The following is an 8,918-nucleotide window of genomic DNA, read 5'->3' as shown; positions in this document are numbered from 1 at the left end:
GCAATGCAATTATTAAACATTTTAAAACTCTGATGATCTTGTACTTCTGTAGCACATTCAGTAAGAAACTATGGCACTTGAGATAAATAGTAGTAGCTGTCAAAATATAAAATGCCAAGTACTATCCTCAAGGAACATGCAGTTTCTATAGGCAGATAAATCACAATATACACATAATTTGTATCAGACACCATTAAGAGTTACTTTAGTTCCCCTGAGTATCACATAATCCTAGGGCCTTTGTCTGCCTCTGATTCCCAGATGCCACTATGTTGGCTAACTCTAAATGGGCACAGACCAACTTCATATGAACAACTTGACATCTGCTTTGCTTCCTCTCCCACTGCTCTTCTCTTACCTTGTATCCCAGAGCTTTCCTGTCCATGGTGAGGTGTAAGCTACAGGGAGAAGAGCTCAACTACACTGAGAAGAGACGGGAAGTTAACCTATCAGAGAACAAAGTTTTACCAATGAAGACAGGATCCAGCATATAGTTATTTCTTCCTTCTTCACTCTGGGCAGGTTGTTCTGAGATGCAGTTGTTCATATGGACTCCATGAGGATGGTTCTCAAGAATAATGAATTAGTTGTACTTGACACCAAACAGTATCCATGTCAAGAATTCATCTACTTGAACTTAATTTCTTCTTTCCCTCCATGGCTTCATCTCTTCTCCCTTTACTTCTACTTCTTTGTGACCACACTCTCTAATTGTTAGCGTATACATTTTTGCTTCAGTCTCCGTTTTCTAGCACACTTAATTATTATACATGGAAAACATGGCAATTAATTCAAGAGTTGTGAATGACATGATATGAGGGTATAGAAAAAGTTTTTTTCCCCTACATGTGGTTTCTAAGAATGTCAGGAAAGTGACAAGAAAGAGGTGGGGATTTTGTGTTTTGTTTTGAAAAATGAATACATTTCTAACAGATGAGGAAAGATACCACTGACATTCCAAGTCAAATAATGGTAAACAAAAATGCATCCAAGAGCAGCAATCTAGAAAATATTTTTTAGGAGAAAGCTAGAAGGAAGGCTAACAAATCAAGTAATTGAAAATCTTGAATATTACAGACACCCAATGCTGGAGATCATATATTTTTCAGGTTGCCACAGTTGATGCTATATCAACAGGAAGTCAGAACTCTAAGGAAGGGAGGGAATTGTGGACCCTATCCTTAGATATTCTGATTCAGTAAGTCAGGCGGTGCCTCAACTCTTCATTTCTACTTAGGTCCTCAGATGCTGCCAATATGTCTATTCAGGGACCACATTTTGAATAACACTAGTTTAGAAAAGATATGTCCTTTCTATATACCATTCCTAAACAGAGGCGCCCCGGACCTGTGTGTTTCTAAATATGGAATATGACCTCTTCAGCCACCTTTTAAGTGCTTTCTGGACGCATTTGCATTTTAGGTTGATTAAAATATTTATTTTAAGCAATTTATGACAGCGCTGGATTTATGCACAACTCTGTGGTTGATGCTGATAAAAAACATTGCTAGCTACGTCTGCAATCAAACCTTCCTAATTAACTCAACACCAATTCCCTTTCCACAGAGAAGATAAGGTACCTGTTGAAACAGGGTACCAGAAAGGATGTTTTGATGGATGAGAAAGATCCAGATTCTCAGGAGAAAGATCATGCTATGAGTCAGTAATGAGGGCCTCAAATAAAGTAGATTAAGAGAGGTAAGGCATCAGAGATCATCTCAGCTCTCTGCTGTAATTTTCCTGACTCTGCTACTGGGTATTATTTAGCCAAGAGAGTGATCAGTCTCTGAGTAGACATCAAATACAAACTAGAGGCCGAGCATAGGGTGTGTAATCTAAAATTTATTCACTGATCTCACAGATTCCTGGGTCTCGTGCTGACTGCCACATCTCCAGAGGACACAGGATAGGATAAAGTAAGTCATGGTGTGAAATACCACTGAGATTACTGGGGATGCCTGCCTCAAGAAAGAGATGTCTTGTATTATGGTTGTTGGATATGACAAGTGTCATTTTTCCAAAGGCCGCCATATGAAATGCTGGGAGAAAAGTAAACAAAAGAAGGGTAAGGAATGAAAGTTATAATGAAACAATCTACATTCAGCATTATAAAATCTGTCCACATGGAATGTGCAACGTGGTGAGGAGGAAAGTCTTCCATTACTGGAAGTGTTCAAAGTAAGTCAGGTTAGCAGACTATTCGTTAGAAAAGCATTTTATAAAGCTTTGGGAAATCCATTGTCATTACTTCCAAAATGAGAGAGAAAATGGATAAACACAGACACACACACACACACACACACACACAAACATTTTTTTCCTAACTGAATATTTGCATAAATTTCATAAGACCTTCATTTGTAGACGAGTATTCCATTTTGTTCATGGTACTAGTGACCCCACAGATCAGTGATCTAAAAGCTAATATGGAAACAAAAAAAGCATTCTCCCAACAGGGTACTGGATCTACATTGAACACAGTGGGGTTTAAAGCCCCCAGTGGGAAATGATCATCTCATTGCTTTCTAGGTTTGATTGAAATTAGCAGTTTTTTTCCATGCTGGGTCCTGGAGTGTAAAGAGAAATTAACTGATAGCCTAATAAGTGAGAGCTGAAAAAGAATTCTTCTCTGCTGTGCTAAGAATAGAGTTTTATTTTCCTGTAGTGTCCATATATTCATGAAGAATACTGTTGAGTTTTCTTAGTCAGAATTTAGAAAGGTTATAGTTGGTGACTTCACTAGAGCAAAATAATTTATCTTGTTGCTATTGAGAATTTTTCACATAGTATTCTCAGGAGCATAAATTTTAGTAAAGATTACTTTATTAAGGAATGATGGCAACTAATATAGAAAGGGCAAAACTCATTGCCTAGTCTTATTTACATCTTTATTTTTGAGAGGGGGAGAAGGAAAGAGGGGAAGGGAAAAAGGAAGGAAGGAGAAAACAATCAACTTCAACACAGCATAAAGGGGGGAGCACATAAAATAACAGTCATAAAAGATCTATGTTGTCTTTAAAATGTCTCTTACTGACTTTTTAATGTAAGTTTTGAGACTCTGCATGTAGAAGCAGAGACAAAATGTTAGTAAAATACAGGGCTCATTTGTTTTCAGCTATAAAAGGAATAAATGTCTTATTCCCCCATTTAAGTGTTATTTACTTATCAAACCACAGATTCTGGTCCCAGAGAACACCAAGCAAAAAAATACCAAAAAACCCCAAAACTATGCCTAGTCATATCTTCAGAAAGTCAAAGAAAAGAGAGAATCTTGAAAGAAGATTGAGAAAAAAGTGAATCTTACCTACACAGGAACTTGTCTTCAGAAATCAAGTAAGCAAGAAGAGATTAGAGGGAAATATTTAAATTGTTGAAAGAAAAATCCACCAACCCAGAATCCTGGATACAGTGAAATGATTTTTCAAAAGTAAAAAGGCAATAAAGAATTTCTTAGTCAAACAAAAATTGAGGGAATTTTTTACTAGGAGGTATGCCTTGTAAAAAATGTTAAAAGAAGCTCCAAATCATGAGGCCAAGATAACCGTTTGGAATGAAGTCTACATGTGTGGTTACTATTTGAATAATTTACTTCATAGAAGCTTTGGAGTTGAAATCAGCTTTCAGAGATGCCCCAAGTTGTCTAGGTCTTTACTGTCCTGCATCAGCTTGTATTGTATGAGAGCTGCCCCAAAAAGGGGTTTGACCTGGTGTGAGGTGGCTTCATGCAGCTGAGGCAGTCCTAGAGGAGACTAACATCACAAGGCTGCCTTCAGACAAGAGGTGGCTGACACTTGTGTTTTATAAAGGATTTCTTACCAGGACCTGGCAGAAAAAGAAAATTCCCAAACTCGGTTTGTGGATGAGCTTTCTTACAATGTGACTGCAAGCTGAAAACGGATGGCAGCTATAAAACAACCCCCCCCCCCCAAGAATGGCTTTGAAAGAGAGTGGTAAGAAAACATCCTTCCAATGAATAGAGTTTTGGTTGATCCATCTGGTCATCTACTTTGTAGTAAAATATAAATAATCTTAATATATTCATCTTTTAGGCTGGGATTAGAATGAATCGAGAAGAACCTCAGGTACAAAATTTAAGGAGGTGTTTATTCTCAAGGTTGTGCACGTGCTTAGTCCCTGATATGGCACTATTTCTTCAGAAGACCAACAGCTACTAACTGGAAAATTGACTATATTGAGCCCATTAAATATAAAGCTAAAGTGCAAGTTTGGAGGTAATATTTTATGATAATAAGACTCAACCTCATGATGCGATGTGCAGTTTGGTACTGTACATGCAGTTTCATCATGTTGCTGTGTTCAGAAATAAAAATAAGAAAGATTTCATGGGAATGGAAACCAAGGATTAATGGGAATGGAAACCAAGGATTAGTGGGCAAGAATGACCCACTTGAGGGAATTTGTGCATATAGATATGGGCTCTCCCAGTTTAGAAACTCCAGTTCCCAAAGAGAGGAACAGAAATGTCCATGATAAGGGTCTCATTCATGTGAGTAGATAAGCCACTGAGTCCAGCAGACATCCTAGCTGAAGACAAGTGACTCTGTAATGGTTAGTGAAGGAATGATATAATGAATATCAGTCCTGGCACTGAGATGCTGTACTGTTAAGAATGACTTTTTTCCCCACTATCTTTCTTCTTTTATGTTTAGTCCTAGGAAGAGACATCCCATCAGAATCTTTTGGAACTGCTCCAAAACGTAAGTGAACAAATGGGTCAGAGTGACATGATGGGCAGACTGTGGTGGATGCTGTAATGTGCTGTCCAGATTCTTTTTCAATGAATATTTATTTGTGCCAATTTTTGGGAGTATTGTCGGCAAATAGCCTTCATATGTCAACCATTTCATGAATTGACTCTGCTGAAGACAGCTTCCTCAACTAAGATTCTACTCCTTCTTAAAGCTATTCACATCAAATGACTGATCAATGTAAGAGAACAAAATCCTGACTATCTTAGTTCAAGTTGAACTAGTCCAGATCCAAAGCTCCCCACAGGATCTTCAAAGACTGTAGTTGAGACTGGACCCTTGCTTAACTTCTCCCTCTTTCCAATCCATACACCTTCCCTTATCTTCCGACAGGTGTTAATCTCAAAGGAAATCTTTAAAATCATTTTATATATATATGAAATTCTGTCTCTGAGTCAGCTTATTTTAAAAGTTATGTCTCTGTTACACTTCATAGAAAACCCAACAGACTTCACCAGAAGCCTACTAGAACTGATCCATGAATTCAGCAAAGTTGCAGGGTACAAAATCAACATACAGAAATTGGTTGCATTTTTATACACCAATAATGAAGCAACAGAAGGAGAAATTAAGAAGCTTATCCCATTCACAATTGCGCACACACACACACAAAACCCCATAAAATACCAAGAATAAGCCTAACCAAAGATATAGGAGATCTGTATGATGAAAACTATAGAAAACTTATGAAGGAAATTGAAGAAGACACAAAGAAATGGAAAAACATTCCATGCTCATGGATAGGAAGAATAAATATAGTTAAGATTTCATTACTACCTAAAGCACTCTACACATTCAATGCAATTCCAATCAAAACTGCACCAGCATACTTCTCAAAATTAGAACAAACTATCCAAAAATTTGTATGGAACCACAAAAAACCCCGAATAGCCAAAGTAATACTGAAAAATAAAACCAAAACGGGAGGTACCACCATCCCAGACTTTAGCCTCTACTACAAAGCTGTAATCATCAAGACAGTATGGTATTGGCACAAAAACAGACACATAGACCAATGGAACAGAATTGAGAACTTAGAATTGGACCCACAAATGTATGGCCAACTAATTTTTGACAAAGCGGGAATGAGTATCCAATGGAAAAAAGACAGACTCTTTAACAGATGGTGCTGGGAGAACTGGACAGCAACATGCAGAAGAATGAAACTAGATCATTTTCTCACACCATGCACAAAAATAAACTCAAAATGGATAAAGGACCTGCACGTGAGACAGGAAACCATCAAAACCCTAGAGGAGAAAGCAGGAAACAACCTCCTTGACCTCAACTACAGCAATTTCTTACTCGACACATCCCCAAAGGCAAGGGAATCAAGAGCAAAAATGAACTACTGGGACCTCATCAAGATAGAAAGCTTCTGCACGGCAAAGGAAACAATCAATAAAACTAATAGGCAACTGACAGAATGAGAAAAGATAGCTGCAAATGACATATCAGATAAAGGGGTAATATCCAAAATCTATAAGGAACTCACCAAACTCCACACACGAAAAACAAATAATCCAGTGAAGAAATGGGCAGAAGACATGAACCTTAAAGTATGAAATCCAGCAAAGTGCCATGGAAGACAGATTGGTAATTCCAAATTGGTTTTCCAGAGAATTCTTGAGAGTGGAAGTCATATGTGAATCATATCTATAAAGTGGCACTTTCAAGTGCCAAAGGTACTTGAATGTGAGGTAGGTGAATGCAGAGGAAGAAGCACAATGGCAGGAGGAACACATAGGGATGGAGGTCAGGACACACTCCAAACAAATATTGTCTATTACACCACCATATGATTTGATAAATACCTTCAAGTGCCATGGAAATCAAATGCCTTTGAAAACAAATCTAGTTAAAGTATCAGATCAATGCTACAAATTACTGGTTTCCAAATTTTGACTTGAAGACTTCTATTGTTTCATCATTTTGGGCATTTCCTTCTTTCTCTTTCTTTCTTGTTTTGAACATCACCTAATTTGTTGATCTACAAAGAATCTACATTGCTTTTCTGGATAACACATTAACAACTAAAAATTATGCTGTCTTCTGAGCAGCAAAGTTAATGTGATACTGTGGCAACAGTGATATTATATGGGTCCTATACTTGTCTAATTTTCAAGGTAAGGCCAAAGTTGGAGCACTTACACAGATGTCTATAAGTAAATTCAAAGGCCACTAAAGTAATGTTTGTTACACGGTTCCCATTCAATAAAAAAAATTAAACATGGATCCCTGATTGCAACATCAATTTAATCAATCTATTAGTAGGAACTTCCCATGTGCATGTGCCTTTGTTACGAATTGCAGACTATATAAAAAACTTTAAGTTTTTGTTGATGGATGCTTAGTTGCATGAGTGTTGAAAAACAATAAAAATCTTTTATCCTTTAAAATTCCAGCCAAAAATTTAAAATTAAATGTGGTAACTAAATAAATGCATTGCCTTTAATCCTGATAAGACTAGCCTGGAGAATCTGTTTCAGATGTTGGGAAACAATCTGCCATTTGATGCTCCTGTTCCCACCCTATCCCCCACCTCTGCTAGAATTTAAGATAATTCACCTGAGGGAGAATTTGTGTCTGCAGAACAGATAAAAGATAACTCTGATCCAGAATTCCTGTCTCATAGGCAAGGGACCAAGCAGCTGGACAGAGTGAGATATCCTCCAGATGCATCTCTGGAAGTACTGCCTGGAGCAGAGAAACACCCTGCTGACAGAAATGGACAGGCTAGGGTTAAGCCGAATAGGCTCATTTCTTCTCCCAATCCCACGAATCAGGTCAGCTACTTCTCTTCTTTGGCAGAGGTGGGATGGTGGGGAAGCGACATTTAAGAGAAGCCATGAATACTCATTTTCCATTTCTAATTGATGTGCTTCCCTGTTTCACAGGCCAAGAAAGGAGAGTAGAGACCCGTACTCCCTTCATTAAGTGTTATCACTGCACCAATGGCTTCCTACCAGCTTGGGATCTCCTAAGAGAAAAGGCCCTTGCACAGTCTTCAGGAAGAGCATTTCCAAGAACAATAGCCCCAAGAGGAATCTCCTCAGGAACAGAGGTCTTGTCTTACATAGCTTACAGTCACTAGCAGTGCTTTGGGTGAAAAGGGAGCTCAATAAGCAATTGTGAATTTTGTTTTATTTTACTTTGCTTAGTATTGCTTAGGGCCATGAGATTCAAATTTAAATCACTACAGACTTAATTACAGTGGCAAAGAATGGAGTCAGAAAACCACTTTAGTTTCCAATCTCAAAATAAATGGCAGTGCAGTAAAGGTACTAAGAGAAATCCGTTGGTAGGAAAACGGAGTTAGGCAACTCTTTAGCAAATTTAGTGATTGATATCCATCTGAAAATACAAGGCAGCAATTTCCTTTGGTGGCATAATTTGTAGATAAAATTCTAAATGAAAGCTTTGCTGGAACTATTGGTAATCAAAACACCTGCACAATTAATTTCAAAATACCATGTATTACTTTGAGGGTTAAATCACATGTTTCACACACTTGCACACGCACGAGCATTCACTTTCTCAGAATAAATGCCAGTATACATATTTCTACACTTGGTGACTATTCATCAATCTCACAGCTTGATGTGAGAAGCTTACAAAAAAACAGGACTAAAATTAAGAATAAATAAATTTGTAAAATTATATGAATACAGACATAGTGATGTGTTTTTATGTGTGCTTCATTACAAATACTACTACTGAGACAAACTACACATCCATGCACATATGAATGAAGTGTATTCTGTTTTTGAAAATGCATAAACATGAAGTAAACTGTAATTTTTTTTTCTGCTAAGAATGGTCAAACTGTTAGTTTTGGGTCATATTTTTCTGCTTTCTAAGCTGATATTTACAGCCTCACAGAATCCTTAATTTCAACTTATTCTTTGATTCTAGCGATAGGGTGATGAATAGACTTAAATGTTAAGACACAGTACGTTTATGTGCTTTAGTGTTTGTTTTGTTTTCTTAACTCTAAACTTATTACCTAACAAATTAGTCCATATTAAAAAAACAAATGGCAACAATATTTGTAAAAACCACATACACTTTTAGACACTGACAACATTAGAATACCATTAAAAAAATCTTCAACACAAGGCTAAGACACAGTCCCCTAGAAATACCTTC

The 8,918-nt window shown here is 37.3% G+C and overlaps 1 long non-coding RNA gene across 1 annotated transcript; it reads left to right on the top strand.

Annotated features, from left to right (window-relative positions):
* The first annotated feature begins 1,858 nt into the window (after positions 1 to 1,858).
* LOC120223961 lies at positions 1,859 to 8,435 on the top strand. Its single transcript, XR_005526428.1, has 3 exons — positions 1,859 to 1,916; positions 7,405 to 7,555; positions 7,667 to 8,435. It is a non-coding gene; the product is annotated as an uncharacterized LOC120223961 (long non-coding RNA).
* The last annotated feature ends 483 nt before the right edge of the window (positions 8,436 to 8,918 follow it).

This window comes from Hyaena hyaena, unplaced genomic scaffold, assembly GCF_003009895.1.
Source record: "Hyaena hyaena isolate Hyena2069 unplaced genomic scaffold, ASM300989v1 scaffold_1082, whole genome shotgun sequence".
NCBI lineage: Eukaryota > Metazoa > Chordata > Mammalia > Carnivora > Hyaenidae > Hyaena > Hyaena hyaena.
Note: the sequence above shows the minus strand (reverse complement) of the source record. Positions and strands in the feature narration are given on the sequence as shown.